The sequence below is a fragment of the Mastigoproctus giganteus genome, chromosome 3 (assembly GCF_048544385.1).
Source record: "Mastigoproctus giganteus isolate SK-2022 chromosome 3, ASM4854438v1, whole genome shotgun sequence".
NCBI classification, from domain to species: Eukaryota; Metazoa; Arthropoda; class Arachnida; order Uropygi; family Thelyphonidae; genus Mastigoproctus; species Mastigoproctus giganteus.
In genome coordinates, this window is record NC_143577.1 from 36,524,092 (window position 1) to 36,540,115 (window position 16,024).

The following is a 16,024-nucleotide window of genomic DNA, read 5'->3' on the forward strand; positions in this document are numbered from 1 at the left end:
TGGGTTCTTTTGGCGCATCAGTGACTTAGACCATAATGCGCCGTACGTGGTCTGTAAAGTGTTTGTGTACTGTGGTCGAGTAAAGAAAATTTCATCCAGCAAACAGATAACTGTTTGCTGGATGAAAAACCGAGGCTCTGTTAGAAAAAAAAACCACTTAACACTCGCCTGAGACAGACTAAATCAGCCAGTTTGTGAAAATTTGAATTCGATGCACCCAAATTCCAGAATGGAAAAACAATCTAGCATAGAATATTGGATGATGTAAGGCCTCTAACACCTAATTTCACCAAAATCCAAAAAGGTGTCCTAAAATCCCTTTAGAACAAATCCCGGCTGAATCAACGATACTCGGAGAGTTCAATTTCTTTGCAGTTTGGATATTAGAGTCCTCAGTGATCCAATGAACAACGGATTTCTGTCCTTTGTTAAAAATGTCTGCTCATTTTGAAAATTTCCTCATCTGACAAAATTTCATAAATTTTCATAATTTTCAACGGAGAAACTATTGAAAATTCAGTAACGAGAAAATTCTCGTAACTAGGTCATCTCCATTAATTCTAGTTCTAGTTCTAAATATAATATTTTTGAATATATATATTTCTTTTAATGTATACCCTAACTTTTGGCTCACCCTATTTCGCGATCAGTCTTAATGACCAAACTCTTATCACCAGACAGCAAATACAAGGATGTACAATAAACATTAAAAAACTTTGAACGAAACCTGCCTGTCTTTTATTAACTTGAATGACTGGTTATTGGTTAAAATTAATTAAATAAAAGATTTCTGTATTGAGTTAACTTTGCCCAAAGGCTACTTCTCAAGACCCTCAACAACTTTCATTTCTAACGATGTTTGCTCAAAGTTCTTGTTCTTTACTTGATTACACACTTCGATGAATGCTTACAGTTGATTAAGTTAATGTGACAACATACGTTGGCTAATAAACTTGAGATCTACACCCGAGGCTATGATTACTTGAATAGTCGTAATTGTAAGTAATTTAATTATTATTAATTAAAAGGAACAAAAGAGGAAGCATCTCGATTACTAACTATAAAATAATAGAGCTATACAGAGACAACAGAGTAAAGAAATACTTAGACTATATCGATTTTGGTAGATGGCGTTTTTTTTTTGTTATTTTTTTTTATAAGAGCTCTTTCTCGCTGATTCTATAAACCCAGAATTAAAAAGCACCAACAGTTTAGATTACAAAGACGAATTTCAGCTACTTTTAAAAATGGTTAAGGAATTTTTATTTTAGGAAATAAATGTAATGGACAAACAGAGTTTTTAAAGCCATTAATTTTTAAATCCTGGTAACAAACATCTATTCGAAATAAAGAGAGAGATTGGGAGTTGTTCCGAATTATCACCAAGCAAAGTCAGGCTATGAGGGGTCACTGTTTTGTTTCTTCAACTGGTTTTTTGCTACTGAGGAATTAAAAAACAAAAAGAATATCTTGTAAAAAGCTTTCCTTTTTTTAACGCCGAGTATATAAGCCTCAAAGAGATTTTTTTTTTTAAAAAGGAGTTGGTCTTCAACCAAATTCATCTTATTCATCAGATCTATCCTCTCGATCTTTATTTTATTTTTTTTTAAAGCCATTTAAACAGCTATGACGACTGTTTCCGAAAGACCTACTTCAGAAGGTCAATTCAACTACAATGACCGTCAGTCACTAGAAACGGTGCTTCAATTGGTTAATTCCAGGGACGGATTCAATGAGGATAATACTCCCCTCGCCCCCAGAGATTATTTCAAAAGTATGTTCCTACCCATTCTAAATTATCTATAAGCACAGCAGTTTTCTATTACTGTGGTCGGTTTGCTGGGATGAAAATCCCGAGTTTCTGGGAGAAAAATCCTCGCCTGAGACCAACTAACTCAGCCACGGAGTGAAAAAGGCCATAAAAATTGGGATTTGAACTCAAATCTTTTCCATCCAGTGTGGGGAGGACGGCGATTCTACCACCAGTGCTACCCCACGAAGGCGGAAAAGTAGAGCCGATATTCCTAAGGGTATTCGAAGATCCCAATCTTACAACAAAAATAATAAATTTCTGCCTTTGGAATTAATTATTTTTAAACAGATAGGGTTAGGCTAATGGCTTGTGCATCTGATGTTTCCATAGATGTTTGTTTGAGGTAGAGCGCGGATTAGCGCTGTCAATGGGGGCAGTTCGGACTAAGAACGGAACGATTGAAGTATTTCAGTAGGAGATTGGTCTGTTTACTTAAAATTGTAGTAATTCTGCACTCAGGTAATGGCCGTAAGGATAAGTTGGAAAGGGAAAAAAGGCATCATCGTCGAATTGCTGCTTAAAGCCAGTTAGTGGTTGACTTAGGATAAACCGTGGTATAAAACCTTAGCGAATAAGAAAATAGATGCTGAAAGAGAAATTGATGGTGATTGGTCAAGGTGATTGGAAGGAGGAACAAAAAGGAGAAACATGGAGCAATGTAGAGAGAAGGACAGAGCAACGTAGAGAAGGGTGACGAAGGAATTGAGAAGAGAGAGAGAGAATGGTAGTGATGTGAAGGAGTGAGGAGAAAGATTTTGGAAGAGTATGAGAGAGAGCTTCGGAACAGTTCAGTGGGTAATTAATAGTAAAAGTATAGGAAAGGTTAAGAAAGAAAATGTTATGAGGAGTGCAAGTGCTTAGGTGTAAAGTGCGGGGGAAGCGATGTTAGTTGCTAGAAAGTGAGAAAGTCTAAATGGATGGCCATAGGAATGTTCCAGAAGCAAGAGACTTGTTTTATTGAGAGAACCAGCAAAGAATGAAGAACATAGTTTGCCCGACTTCCCTAAACGAAGGATCCAAGAGCGACTCCAGAGATGTACGCCTAGTTGGACCAGTAGGCCAAAAGACCCTGGAAGGCAGCCGCGTAGAAGCGTAAGAAAGATCAAAAGGCGAAGGATAGCGACTGGAGAAAAGAGAAAGGCAGAGAAAAGTAGTTCTCTAGTACTGATTGTTTGGAAACTGATGTATAAATTGGATTGACGGACGCGATAGACTCCTCCATTGGCAGGTGCATGACACAGCCACTACTAGCGACCATCACCTCATCACTTACAGTGTCACCGATTCTGCTCTCCCTCGTCAAGTGCCTATCCAGGATATTGTAAGATTCTCTACTAAAACAGCGAACTGGGACCAGTTTGACAATGTAATTCAAGATGCTCTTCATGACCCAGCTAGCAACTTCTACCAATCAATGAACAGTGCGCAGAAAACAGACTTTGTGCAGAGACTGCTCCTCAAAGCTTCAGAGGCTTCCATGAAAAAATGTTCCAGGAAACCAAGATCTGTTCCATGGCGGTCGCAGGAACTCACTAACCTGCGCAATTCTCTGAAGCGCGCTCGGAAAGAATACCAATGCAAGAGAAGGACTGAACCTGCTCACATTGTAGAACAGTATAGAGACCGATTCAAAGCAGTCCGCCGTGAATATACTAACAAAATTTACCATGCCAAGCAAAGCTCCTGGCGTTCCCTTGTCGAGACTGAGGGGAACCGGAATCCGTGGGGTTTAGTCCACAAACTCGTGAGGAATAAGCTGGGATCCACGGATGTCATACACTCTGTCCGCTCTGATGACTCGTCTGAGACTACACACTGGGAAGATACAATCAACCGGATTCTGGATGAACTAATATATCAGGACAACACCAACTCTGACACTGACATCCACAGGAAGATAGCAGTACAAAATTCCAGCTTCCAGCCAGACAATATGGAGGAACCATTCACAGAGGAAGAAGTCGATGCAGCAATTAAAAAAATCAAAAAAGGTAAAGCTCCTGGTCTGGATTATATTGAAGGCGAGACTGTGCAACGTCTCTGGGCCATAGCTCCAATGATACTTCTTCAGCTCTTCAACACCTGTCTGAATGAGGGTAACTTTCCATCATGTTGGAAGCACGCTAACCTCAGGCTCTTACCTAAGGATCCCACAGGTACCTCCAAGGCATATCGCCCGATTGCGCTGCTTCCCATTCTCGGCAAGGTTTTTGAGAGACTGCTGCTCTCCCGCTTCCAACCCCGATATGAAGCCAGTGGTTTGGCATCCTCGCTTCAATTTGGATTCAAACAAGGGTGCTACACAATTGATGCTCTATCTAAAACCCTCAAAGTTGCAGAACAGTCGGATGCAACTTATGTACTGGCAATCTTCATTGACTTCAAAGGAGCTTTTGACACAGTGTGGTGGCCGGGCGTTCTTCAGAGGGCCAGAGTCTCTAACTGTACTTGGAATTTCTACCACTGCCTCAAAAGCTACTTCTCTAACCGCAAGGTCAGCATCAAAACAAAATATCACTGCATCACCCGACATCTAACCCGAGGCTGTCCCCAGGGCTCCATCCTGGGGCCAGCTGTCTGGAATATGATACTCGACGACTGGCTCCTGAGGGACTACCCACACACTACTCAGCTTTCTTATGCCGACGACATGGTTATTATCATTGAGGGGCCCCACCCGCACCACCATAGAAACCCAGGCTACGGTTGTTCTCGCTGCTCTGTCCGTATGGGCCACGGAAAATAAACTCTCAGTCTCCACTGAGAAGAGCAAAACCCTCCTATTAAAAGGCAAACTGGACTTCTCCAGACCTCCTACCATACGTTTTAATGGCCACCCACTGAAAAACTACCGATCGGTGAAGTACCTGGGAGTAATTTTGGACGATAGGAGAACTTTCATTCCTCATATCCAAGCTATCAAAGAAAAGATAAAAAATTACATCACTATGTTAGCACGCTTTACCCGCAAGGACTGGGGTCTTAAAGGACCAACTCAACGCCTTTTATACTCAGCAGTATTTATACCAATTGTCACATATGGAGCTGCAGTATGGTACCACCGAATGACCTTAGTGCATGTTCAACGTAAAATTCAGCAAATTCAACGACTTATGCTACTACAAATGACCCGCGCATGTAGAACGACATCAACTGCCGCCCTACAGCTACTAACAGGCCGCCTCCCTTTGGACCTCCACGGCGCTTTTATCGGACTTTCTCATGCCATCAAGAAGAATAAGGAAGCTGAATTCCTCACTATTCAAACCCGTACCGATACCGACATCAAAAAGGAACATAAACGTGTGTGGCTACAATTCATAAACTTATGGCAAACCCGCTGGAATAACTCTACAACTGGTGCAACTACTAAACTTTTCCTTCCTGAGGTAACCTACAACAACAAGCAACGTTCTACTTGGTTCTTCCCTAACGTCTATGCTTCCTTCCTATTAACTGGCCACGGGTCCTTCAAGAGACGCCTTCTAGAGTTCGGCCTAGTCGAGGATGCCCTCTGTACCTGCGGAGAACCTGAAGACTGGGATCACGTGATGCACTCATGCAACGTATACTTAGATCTAAGAAACCAACTACTCCTAGACCTCCACACTACATCACTTCGGCCAGAAACCAAGTTATTGGAATCTAATGATGCCTTCCGTGCACTGACCAGTTATGCCAACGAGGTCTTTCGTCGTCGCTGGCATCACCTGCAACTCCCGAACACTACTCCTGGATAACCTCCTCTAGACAGCAACTGATACCCAGCACCGGAAACTTCCAGACATGAAACTGCAAATGGCGGACAGCCCTGTCGACGCCGCTCCGTGATTCTCCATTATGACGATCTTGGACTCTTTAATTTGAACTTTACCTATTCTCTTCTTCCTACCCACAGTCTTTCTCCAGGACTCCCACAACTGCACCTAGTACTCTTCTTGCTCCGTTTCGCCTGGGAGGATGCCTACGCTCTGTCATCCTCGCTATCTTGTCTGTCTTCCACTTTCCTGTCTCTTCTCCGCTCTTTCCTTGGCCCTCCCCACTCTCGCTCCTGCAAGAGTGTGGACGGCCCGTCAGATGTCTTTTACTCCCTGGTCCGGCTCCTCGTGCCAGTGGACGGATGCTGGGAGGCTCCTTCCTGGTGATCGCGCCTCCCAGTAACGAAGAGGCCAGTCAAACAACACAAACAACACACTACTCACACATAACCCACACTGACTGGCTTTGCTATGTTAACAGAGTATTTAACGCGGATTTGTGGGAAACCACGGGAACCGCATAACAAAAAACACTATGTCCACTATTGACGGACTTAACTGCATCTAGAGATTGCAGTGAATTAGGTAGCATTGTAGAAATAACAAAGTAAAATCAAAGTGGTGAAATTGTGTTAATCATTAGGAAAGAGTGATGAGATAGTGCGTGCTATTCTTCTATGATTCATTGTTAGAACGAAGGTTTTGAAATTCGATGTTTCGAGAGAGGAATCTTAGATAAAGTGTAATATTTATGTTCTAGTTTAATGTTGATGTGGGTAAAGTTATGTAAGCGTGTATGTACATGTATAATTAATTCTTACATTATGCAAGAGTATTGTTCATGATTTGAAAAGAGACGTCGTCAGAGTAAGGACTGTATGCTGAGATCTAAAGGAATGCATAAAGGGAATATATGCATGAATGCTCATTAAATTATGCATAGCGGTGTATAAAGTGGATAATTTGGTTCTTTGGCTAGGGAAATAGCAGCCAACAAGACAGACAGAATTAAGGTTGGTAGTTTAGGCTGAGAAGGTCAGTAAAGTAACAAAGGTTATGCATATTAATTATCATATATGTGTGTTGAAGAATTGAAGAGATATTTGATGCAGGAGCTATAACCTTTTAACTCGAAGTAGCAATTTATGTGTACATATTTTGAGAAGGAAAGTGGTAAATATATTTGTACATTTTATTTAAAAGTGTTGTATTACTATGTCTGTTAATTTTGGTATTGAAAATAAATCTCTGTTATGGTTACAATACCGAATATGTCTCTTTATTCAAGATAAGTTCATACCGCCCTAAGAAAAATACATTGAGAATTATCGTGGTTGGGGAAAATAAAAGGAAATCTCATAATCGGGCATCTTCTGAGACAAGAAAAAAACTTGAGTTTCAAAGTACAGCGGTATATTTTATATAGTTAAATGCAGTAATAATTAAATAAAATAAGATAAAACAGAAATATACAGTTCCCACAGTATGCCTGCCAGTCCAGTATATCGTGGCTTCATTAATAATATAATGACACATATTATATGACCTGTTTAAGAAACGTACGTAGATCTTAATAAATGGAAGACAGTCTATGCCTTCCACTTAGGAACTCATAATTCACCATAAAACATCCGCTATATTCTTAACTCACATGCTTTTTTGAATCTTATTATTTTTTGTTTAAATTAATGATGGGTCTTTTAAATTATCAATGTTTCAATTGTTAAATTTCTATACAAATCTCTGCTAAATAGCTCACTCTATACAACGAGGTCATATTTCATAAAATCGATTTCTTTATCTAAGCAATTGTATTCCAAAACTGGGTAGTTATGATTTATTTGTATACCACAACATCCGCGTCATTGCCAGTTTATTTTCTTGTGTAACCTTGGGAAATTCGACCTTGAAGATGGAGACATTGTGACATTATCGCAGACTTCAAAAGAGATAATATAACTTCTACAAAATGTCACGAGAAAATCGTTGCCTGCTAAGTATGGATGCCTATTTATTTATTTTTTTTATTGTCACGCACAAGGTTGTTTAAAATTTTATCAGTAATTCCATATTAAGTTAAAATGCAAATGAAGATCATTCTTACATAAAAGATCTTTTAAAAACTAAGATCGGTTTCCCCTTTATGACAAGTATTTGACCTTTGGATTTGAGAACTCAACTTGTCTCATATATGTATATCCTGTTTTGTGAGGTGTTTGATACATGCGTTTTGAATTAGCAAGATATTTATCCTAAAAGGTAATGAAGGTGAACAAAAGGTCAAGCATATTAATACCTACATGTACTTGAACTTTTACTGAAGAAACGATGATGGGACTCATATGTAAACTGTGGGTGATTGCGTAAATTGCAACTAGGAGAGTAAATTTCATTCTGATCACAGATAGAAAGATAATTAACAATAAATGAACATTAAATTCTTTGGATCAGGTTACTATTGAAGAATACGAATGCTTCATTACAACCCAGCTGCTGGTCTCACTAAGGGATCTCTGAAAAAACTAGAAAGCAATTTTAAACGAAAGACGTAGTTGCTTCCTCAATTAGGAGTCTAGGAACAATACAGATCGACAAGGCAACGGAGCATGATAATCATTATAATATTAAGGTCGTGAGTTCATTTTGATATTAAAAGAGAAGAACCATTTTATTCGACCTTTGTATTACAAAGTTATTAATGCCGGTACGTCAATTGCAGGATTCATGCAGAGGAGAGCAATCGCGATGCAAATGTATTCTGTCCAGAAATTTATAATGAATATTTTAAAATAGCTTTTTATTGAACTCTCAGCGAGTGGCCTTTACTGACAAAACAACACACTAGAAGTAAATTTTGAGTGGATTATGGCTAAAAATAAAACCGGCATAAATTTTTACATATTTGAATATTTCATTAAATTCTTATATGGTGTTGCTACTTTGCCAATGAAAGCTAGCCTAAAGGCAAGACTTTTCGTTTAAAATAGAAAATAATTTAAAATTAGACGAGAAATAATATTTAAATCTAAAAAAAACACACAATTTTGATTTTAATATTTAATTTGAAATATTTATTCGTTTTTAATACTAACTTCTGAAAAAAGAGAAAATGTTTATACTATACAACAGTTGGTATTGAATTGAACTGTGGTGAGTAATGCAGAATAACATGACGTAATGATCAAGAAACAAACATGTCTGGGTTGGAGATTTAATCTGTGGTATGCATGAGTTAAGGTTAACATGACGTCATGACAGAGAAAACATTCCTAATATATTCTTCCGCGAAGTGTGCAATGCTCTGCCAACTGATTTCATATCAATCTTAACGCATTAGTAGTTTAAATTTTAATTATAATTTACAAAACTTAATAATTTCTTCAATTTATACTGTTCTTATACTAATTCAATTTTAGGGCAGAAAGCCTCAAATTATGTAAAGTTTGAACTATGATACTGTTTAATGCAATTGCATAGTTGGATTTTATGACAAATTTCTGTTTGCCTTAAAATGAAACCATGCGTACAGTAATCAGTAATTCACTAAATAATACCATAATGTGTCTGTAGATTAGATTATTATACAAAAGACTATAGCTTTTATCACTCCAGTGGTGGAATCTCTAATTGTTACATGTCTGGGTTGACATGTAACTGAATAACTGAATGAGTATTTTGCATCTACAGTCACACACGAGGAGTTATTCAATGAGGGGAGTGCCAGAAGTTTATAAAACTCTAACAGGGAGCTAAGCGATTTTATAATAACTGAGAGCAAATTGGAGGAGAAATTGTTAAAAAGTTAAACATAAAAAAGGCACCTGGGTGGATGGGATCTATCCAGTTATATTAAAGGAGGCAGCAAAGGAAGTAAGCAAATCCTTAGCCATAATTATGAGAGCTCCCTTGGACTCCGGAGATGTCCCCATGGACTGGAGGTGTGCAAATGTATCACCAATTCGCAAATGAGGTTAAAAAGGTGACACAGGTAACTATAGACCTGTTAGTTTAACTTGTGTTCCGGGGGAAATAATGGAATCACAGGTTAAAGAAGCATTGCAGGATCATCTAGACAAGACTGCAGTAATAATTAAGACACAGCATGGATTTGTTAAAGAGAGGTCTTGTCTGACTAATTTGATTGGATACTATGATGTGGTCATAAAGGAGCTAAATACCAAAAATAATTCTGATATCATATACTTGGATATCAGAAAAGCTTTTGATATTGTTGCACATGGAAGACGGCTATACAAATCGGAGAGGTATGGCATCAAGGGTAAGCTGCTACATTGGATAAAGGGACGGTTGAGTGGGAGACAACAGAGAGTGGTAATCAATGGACACTGCTCTTCGTGGACAAATGCTATTAGTGGAGTTCCCCAGGGTTCGGTGTTGGGCCCATTGTTGTTTTGTATATTTATCAATGATATTGATGAAGGTGTATCAGGTTTAATGTCCAAGTTTGCAGATAATACAAAGGTTGGCAGGGCTGTTAACGACAGTAAAGACAGTATGCTACTCCAACTGGATCTAAATAAGTTGGGAAAATGGGCTGAGAAGTGGCAACTGAAGTTTAACGTTGACAAATGCAAAGTACTGTATATATACTCAGGGAAGTGGAAAATGGAAGACCTGGGGTAATTGTGCAGTCAAATATGAAGTTTGCTGAGCAGCGCAGACGGGCTGCCAGGGCAGGTCATGGAGTCTTGTCAATGATATATAGGAATTTTGCTAGCAGGGACAGGAAGGTGATTATCCCGTTATACAAGGCAATGGTCAGTCCACACCTAGAGTACTGCGTACAGGTAGTAGTAGTAGTAGTAGTAGTAGTAGTAGTAGTAGTAGTGGCACTTGATGCAAGAAAGCAGTGTAGGAGCTTATGCAGCATCAGCCAAAAAAAAAAAAAAAAAAAAATCACACCATACCCTCCAATTGCCTGTCCAGTTCCTCCTTAAATTTATTTAACCTATCAACTTCCACAACGACAGATGGAAGTTTGTTCCAGCAATTAACCACCCGCTGGCTAAAGGCAAATTTCCGCACATCTATTCTACATCTATCCTTTCTTAATTTGAACTTATGTCCCCGTAGGTTCGTATTCTGAACAAGTGGGAGGATCCCATCAGAATTCAGCGTGCTCAACCCATTCAAGGCCTTATAGACCTCAATCAGATCACCATGCAGGTGCCTAGTCTCCAGCCACTGCAATTTGCAGAACTTAAGCCTCTCTTGGTAAGAGGATCCCTTCATTCCCCTCACCAATCGTGTTGCTCTTCTCTGTACACGCTCAAGCAAATCTACATCCTTCCTAAAATGAGGCCTCCAGACCTGTACGCAGTACTCAAGGCGTGGCCTGACCATTGCCTTATACAGAGGGACAATCACCTCCTTTTCCCTGCTAGCAAAATTCCTATATATCATTGACAAAACCCCATGACCTGCCCTGGCAGCCTGTCTGCATTGCTCAGAAAACTTCATATCTGACTGCACAATTACTCCCAGGTCTTTTTCATTTTCTACCACCTTAAGTGTAGTACCACACAGTTGGTACGTTTCTCTGGGGTTACTTCTACCCATATGCAGTACTTTGCATTTGTCAAGGTTAAACTTCAGTTGCCACTTCTTAGCCCATCTGCCCAAATTATCTAGATCCTGTTGCAGTAGCACACTGCCATTACTGTCATTAACAACCCTGCCAACCTTCGTGTCATCTGCAAACTTCGACATTAAGCCTGATATACCTTCATCAATATCATTGATAAATATACAAAACAACAGTGGCCCCAACACCGAACCCTGTGGGACTCCACTAATAACATTAGTCCACGAAGAGCAGCACCCATTGATTACCACCCTCTGTCTTCTCCCACTTAACCATCCTTTTATCCATTGTAGCAACTTACCCTTAATACCATTCTGCTCCAATTTGTACAGTAGTCTTCCATGCGCAACAGTGTCAAAAGCTTTCCTGAAATCCAAGTATATGATATCAAAATTATTTTTTGCATCCAGTTCCTTTGTGACCACATCATAATAACCAATCAAATTTGTCAGACAAGACTTTCCCTTAACAAACCCATGCTGTGTCTGAATTATTGCTGCAGTCTTGTCTAGATGATCCTGCAATGCATCTTTAACCAGTGACTCCATTATTTTACCCGGAACAGAAGTTAAACTAACTGGTCTGTAATTATTCGTGTCATCCTTCGAACCTCCTTTGTGAATTGGGGATACATTTGCACATCTCCAGTCCGTGGGAACCTCCCCTGAATCCAAGGATGCTCTCATAATTATGGCTAAGGGTTTGCTTAGTTGCTTTGCCGCCTCCTTTAATATAACTGGATAGATCCCATCCGCCCCAGGTGCCTTTCTTATGTTTAACTTCAACAATTTCTCCTCCACTTTGCTCTCAGTTATTACAAAATCATTAAGCACACTGCTACAATTTGATAACCTTCTTCCATTTTCAAACTGTAATGATTCCTCACGTGTGAATGTAGATGCAAAATACTCATTCAGTTTGTTTGCTATCTGAGCAGGATCATCAACAGTCGAACCATCGATGTCAAGTGGACCAATCATATTCATCCCCTTCCTTTTAGAGTTTATATAAGTAAAGAAATCCTTGCTGTTTTTCTTAGCATCTTTTGCCAAAGATTTCTCGTAATCCGCCTTTGCCTGCCGAACCTCCTTTGTGACCTGATTACAGACTAGCTTATATCTGCTACAGGTTTCTGCGTCGCCTGATAATTTATATGCATCCCATGCATTTTTCTTCTCTGTCACGAGTCTCATTAGTTCATTTGATAACCATTTAGGCCTAAACCTTGAACAATATTTCTTCATCGGTATGAAAAGTCTAGTAGCTTCCACTATTAATTCCTTGAATGCTTCGCATTTAGAATTTACTGTTTGTAACATCGTCAGTCGATCCCACTGTACAGAATTTAAAAACTGTCTGAGACAACTGTACTCCCCTTTACGGAAGCAAAAACCCTTTCCTTTACCCCTGACGGTAGTTACCTCTTTGAGTAAATCCCACTTCAGCACACTGTGATCACTGCCACCTAGTGGTTCCTTTATCTGCAAATTCTTAATACACGAATGATCACTGCTGATAACCAGATCAAGAGTATTACTTTCTCTGGTTGCCTCTCGAACATGCTGCTGCAGAAAACAATCATCCAATAAATCCACAAAAGTCTGACTAGTGTGTGAGTGACCAACCCACAAGTTCCAGTCAATATCTGGGAAGTTAAAATCCCCCATTATAAGACATTCTGATTTACTGGCCCACTCTATTTCTCTGTACAATTGTTCATTGTCCTCATTCGAGTCATTAGGCCTATAACACACTCCTACTCTTATTTTTGCTTTTGCAGTGCTTATGTCACACCAAACTGACTCAACAGTGCACTGTCCATCTATATCAACTGGATGCACTTCTTTTGATTTTATGTTTTTCTTAATTAACAGCATAACACCTCCTCCCTTTCTGTCCTGTCTATCCTTTCTGTACACATTGTACTCCCCAAATTCCAGTTCTGCATTCCTTATATCTTTGTGACACCACGTCTCTGCTATCCCAACAATATCCGCCTTTGATGTCTTGACCAACACTTCAAATTCATCAAATTTATTTACTATACTTCTAGCATTGGTACTATACTTCTAGCATTTACTATACTTCCTAAAATGAGGTCTGGAGACCTCATTTTAGGAAGGATGTAGAGTTGCTAGAACGAGTACAAAGAAGGGCACAAGATTGGTGAGGAGAACAAAGGGGTGCTCTTACCAAGAAAGGCTAAAGTTCTGCAAATTGCAGCACCTGGAGAGTAGGCACCTGCGAGGTGATCTGATTGAGGTGTATAAGGCCTTGAATGGGTTGAGCAAGCTGAATGCTGATGGGATTCTTCCTCTTGCTCAGACTAAGAACCTGAGGGGGACCAGTTGCAAATTGATGAAATATAGTTGTACAATAGATGTGCGGAAATTTGCCTTTAGCCAGCAGGTAGTTGATTGGTGGAACAGGCTTCCATCTTTTGTTATGGCTGAGCTGGACAGGCAATTTGGAACGAATAGAGGAGTGAAATGGGAGGGTTTTTTTTTTTTTTTTTTTTTTTTTTTTTGGCTGATGCTGCATAAGCTTCAGCCAAAGCCTCTACTAATGCTAATTGTAATACTATTTTTCTTTTAAATTTTAAGGTCGACTTATATGCCCACGACTCCAAGAAAAAAATGATAAACTTAAGTTAAAGATACTTGCTTTGCACTGAAAATTAATACTATTATTATTTTTATATTATTCTTTTTTAATTAAAATATAATTACAAATATGGTGTGCGATTATATAAGACGATCATTAGTTAACCATATATATAATCATGCGCAATATGTATTGTTTATCGTTAGCACATAATAACATAAAAAGGTACAAAATCGATAAAAATCCATCACTAGCGCTGCACATTGACGTTAGAATATATTATTAAATAGGAGTAATTGGAATAGCACTAACTAACTATTAATACTATTATAATTTCTACTATTTGCATATCGATGGTTCCCTCTATAAAATGTACTAATCAATATTCAGAGCTTGTTATCGGATTTTTTTAATCAATATAAAATATATTAAAATATAAAATTTAATTGATAAATTTATATTTATCAATCAATAAAACTTTTTCGATTTTTTATTAATTTTATTTGTAATTTTATATTTTTAATTGTGTTAATAGATATCATTAATTAATGACTATCTCTTTCACTTTGGTCATTGGGTTTTCTTTGATTATCAGTAACCCTAGTCCATTAAAACGTTTCTTTTATTATATTAATCTTTTCTTTTGTAACTTGTTTTACTCATTATATATATAAATAATAATAATGGGTATTATTATTATTAGGAGTAGTAGTAGTAATAGTGGCACGTGACATGATGCAAGAAAACAAGCTTATAAAGCATCAGCCAAAAAAACACCTCTCACATTACCTGTCTATCCGCTTCAATAATTTGTTTAGCTCCTCCTTGAGTTTATTTGAATATCCACTTCCATAAAAACAGATCAAAGGTTGTTTCAACGATCAACCACTCGCTGGCTGAAGTCAAATCTTCGCATATCTACCTTGCAACTATCCTTCCTCAATTTCAATTTATGTCCCCTCATGTTCAAGTAGAAGAATGCAACAGCAAAGAGCTTGCTCAATCCATTCAAAGCCTTAGACATCTCAATCATATTACCTGGCAGGTACCTAGTCTCCAGATTCCTCAATTTGCAGAACTGAAGCTTTTCTTGGAAAGCCTACCCTTTCGTTCCCATCACCAATCTTGTAAATGAGGCCTTCATACCTGTATAAAGTACTCAAGATGCTGCCTAACTATTGCCTTTTACAATGGGATAATCAATTCCTTATCCCTGCTAGCAAAGTTCCTGTCCTGGATATCACTGACAAAGTACCACGAGCTGTCCTGTGAGCCTGTCTTCAATGCTCAAAGAACTTCATATCTGACTGCACAATTATCCCTACGTTTTTCTTTTTTTTTCATTTTCCTTTAAGCTGAGAGTAGTAACATACAGTTGGTACGTTAATCTGTGATTACAGCTATCCATAAAAATATAAATATCATACTAGAGCCACCCGGAATATGATTTCATCTGCGCTAGTGTATTGTATTTGTTAATTGCGGATGACTTCTATTCGTCTGAGTTGTTCAGTCAGTGGGGGAGGCCTAAAAGGTCTAGCTACGTGCCATGTAATGTTGTTCTCGTGCGAAGGTGCACGTGCTTTGAGTGGCCTGGTTCAAGCCCGTGACTGCTAAATACGGTGCTGTTTCTTGTATTCTCTCTATCTTGTGAACTCCCCTGACCGTGTGGTCATGCTGGAGTATAAACAGAATATTTATTCATTTTATTTTACTTTGTATTTGTCAATGTTAACCTTCAACTGCTATTTCTCAGCCCATCTGCTTTATGTCCTCCTCTTGCAACTAGTACCGCCACCACACGGCGAGGCAAGAACTTTATAAGGCTTCTGAACGTTGTAGGAGGTATGTTATACCATGCTGCCAGGATTGTGCTCCGTATTTCCGAGACAGTCCATGGCGAAGTTGGAAATATTGTAGAATCTGAACTATCGAGGCTCTTTGAGGTTAGAAAGTGTATGTAGCTTTTATAATGTTTGTGAATGATGTTTTTAAAATTAGAAATGCAAATATGTAATTTTTAATTGTATAGCGTATACAATCGAGTTTTTTAAGTGTAAATTGTTATACATTCGTGTAAATAGTTATATTATTTTGTGTTTAAAATGTGTGATTTTAGATGTGTTGTGAGACAAATGCACGGAGTGTTATGTATATGTTATGAATATGAGTTAGATAGTAGAAGACCCACCTCCCCGTGGTAGGGGAGGTAACTTCCTCGCTATGGCTGAGTTGTTCAGTCGG

General features: G+C 38.6%; 1 protein-coding gene across 2 annotated transcripts in view; it reads left to right on the top strand.

The window, feature by feature from the left end:
* The window catches only part of LOC150087879 (synaptotagmin-5-like), an 88,963-nt gene that overhangs the window by 44,030 nt on the left and 28,909 nt on the right, over positions 1–16,024 (top strand). The window lies entirely within an intron of this gene.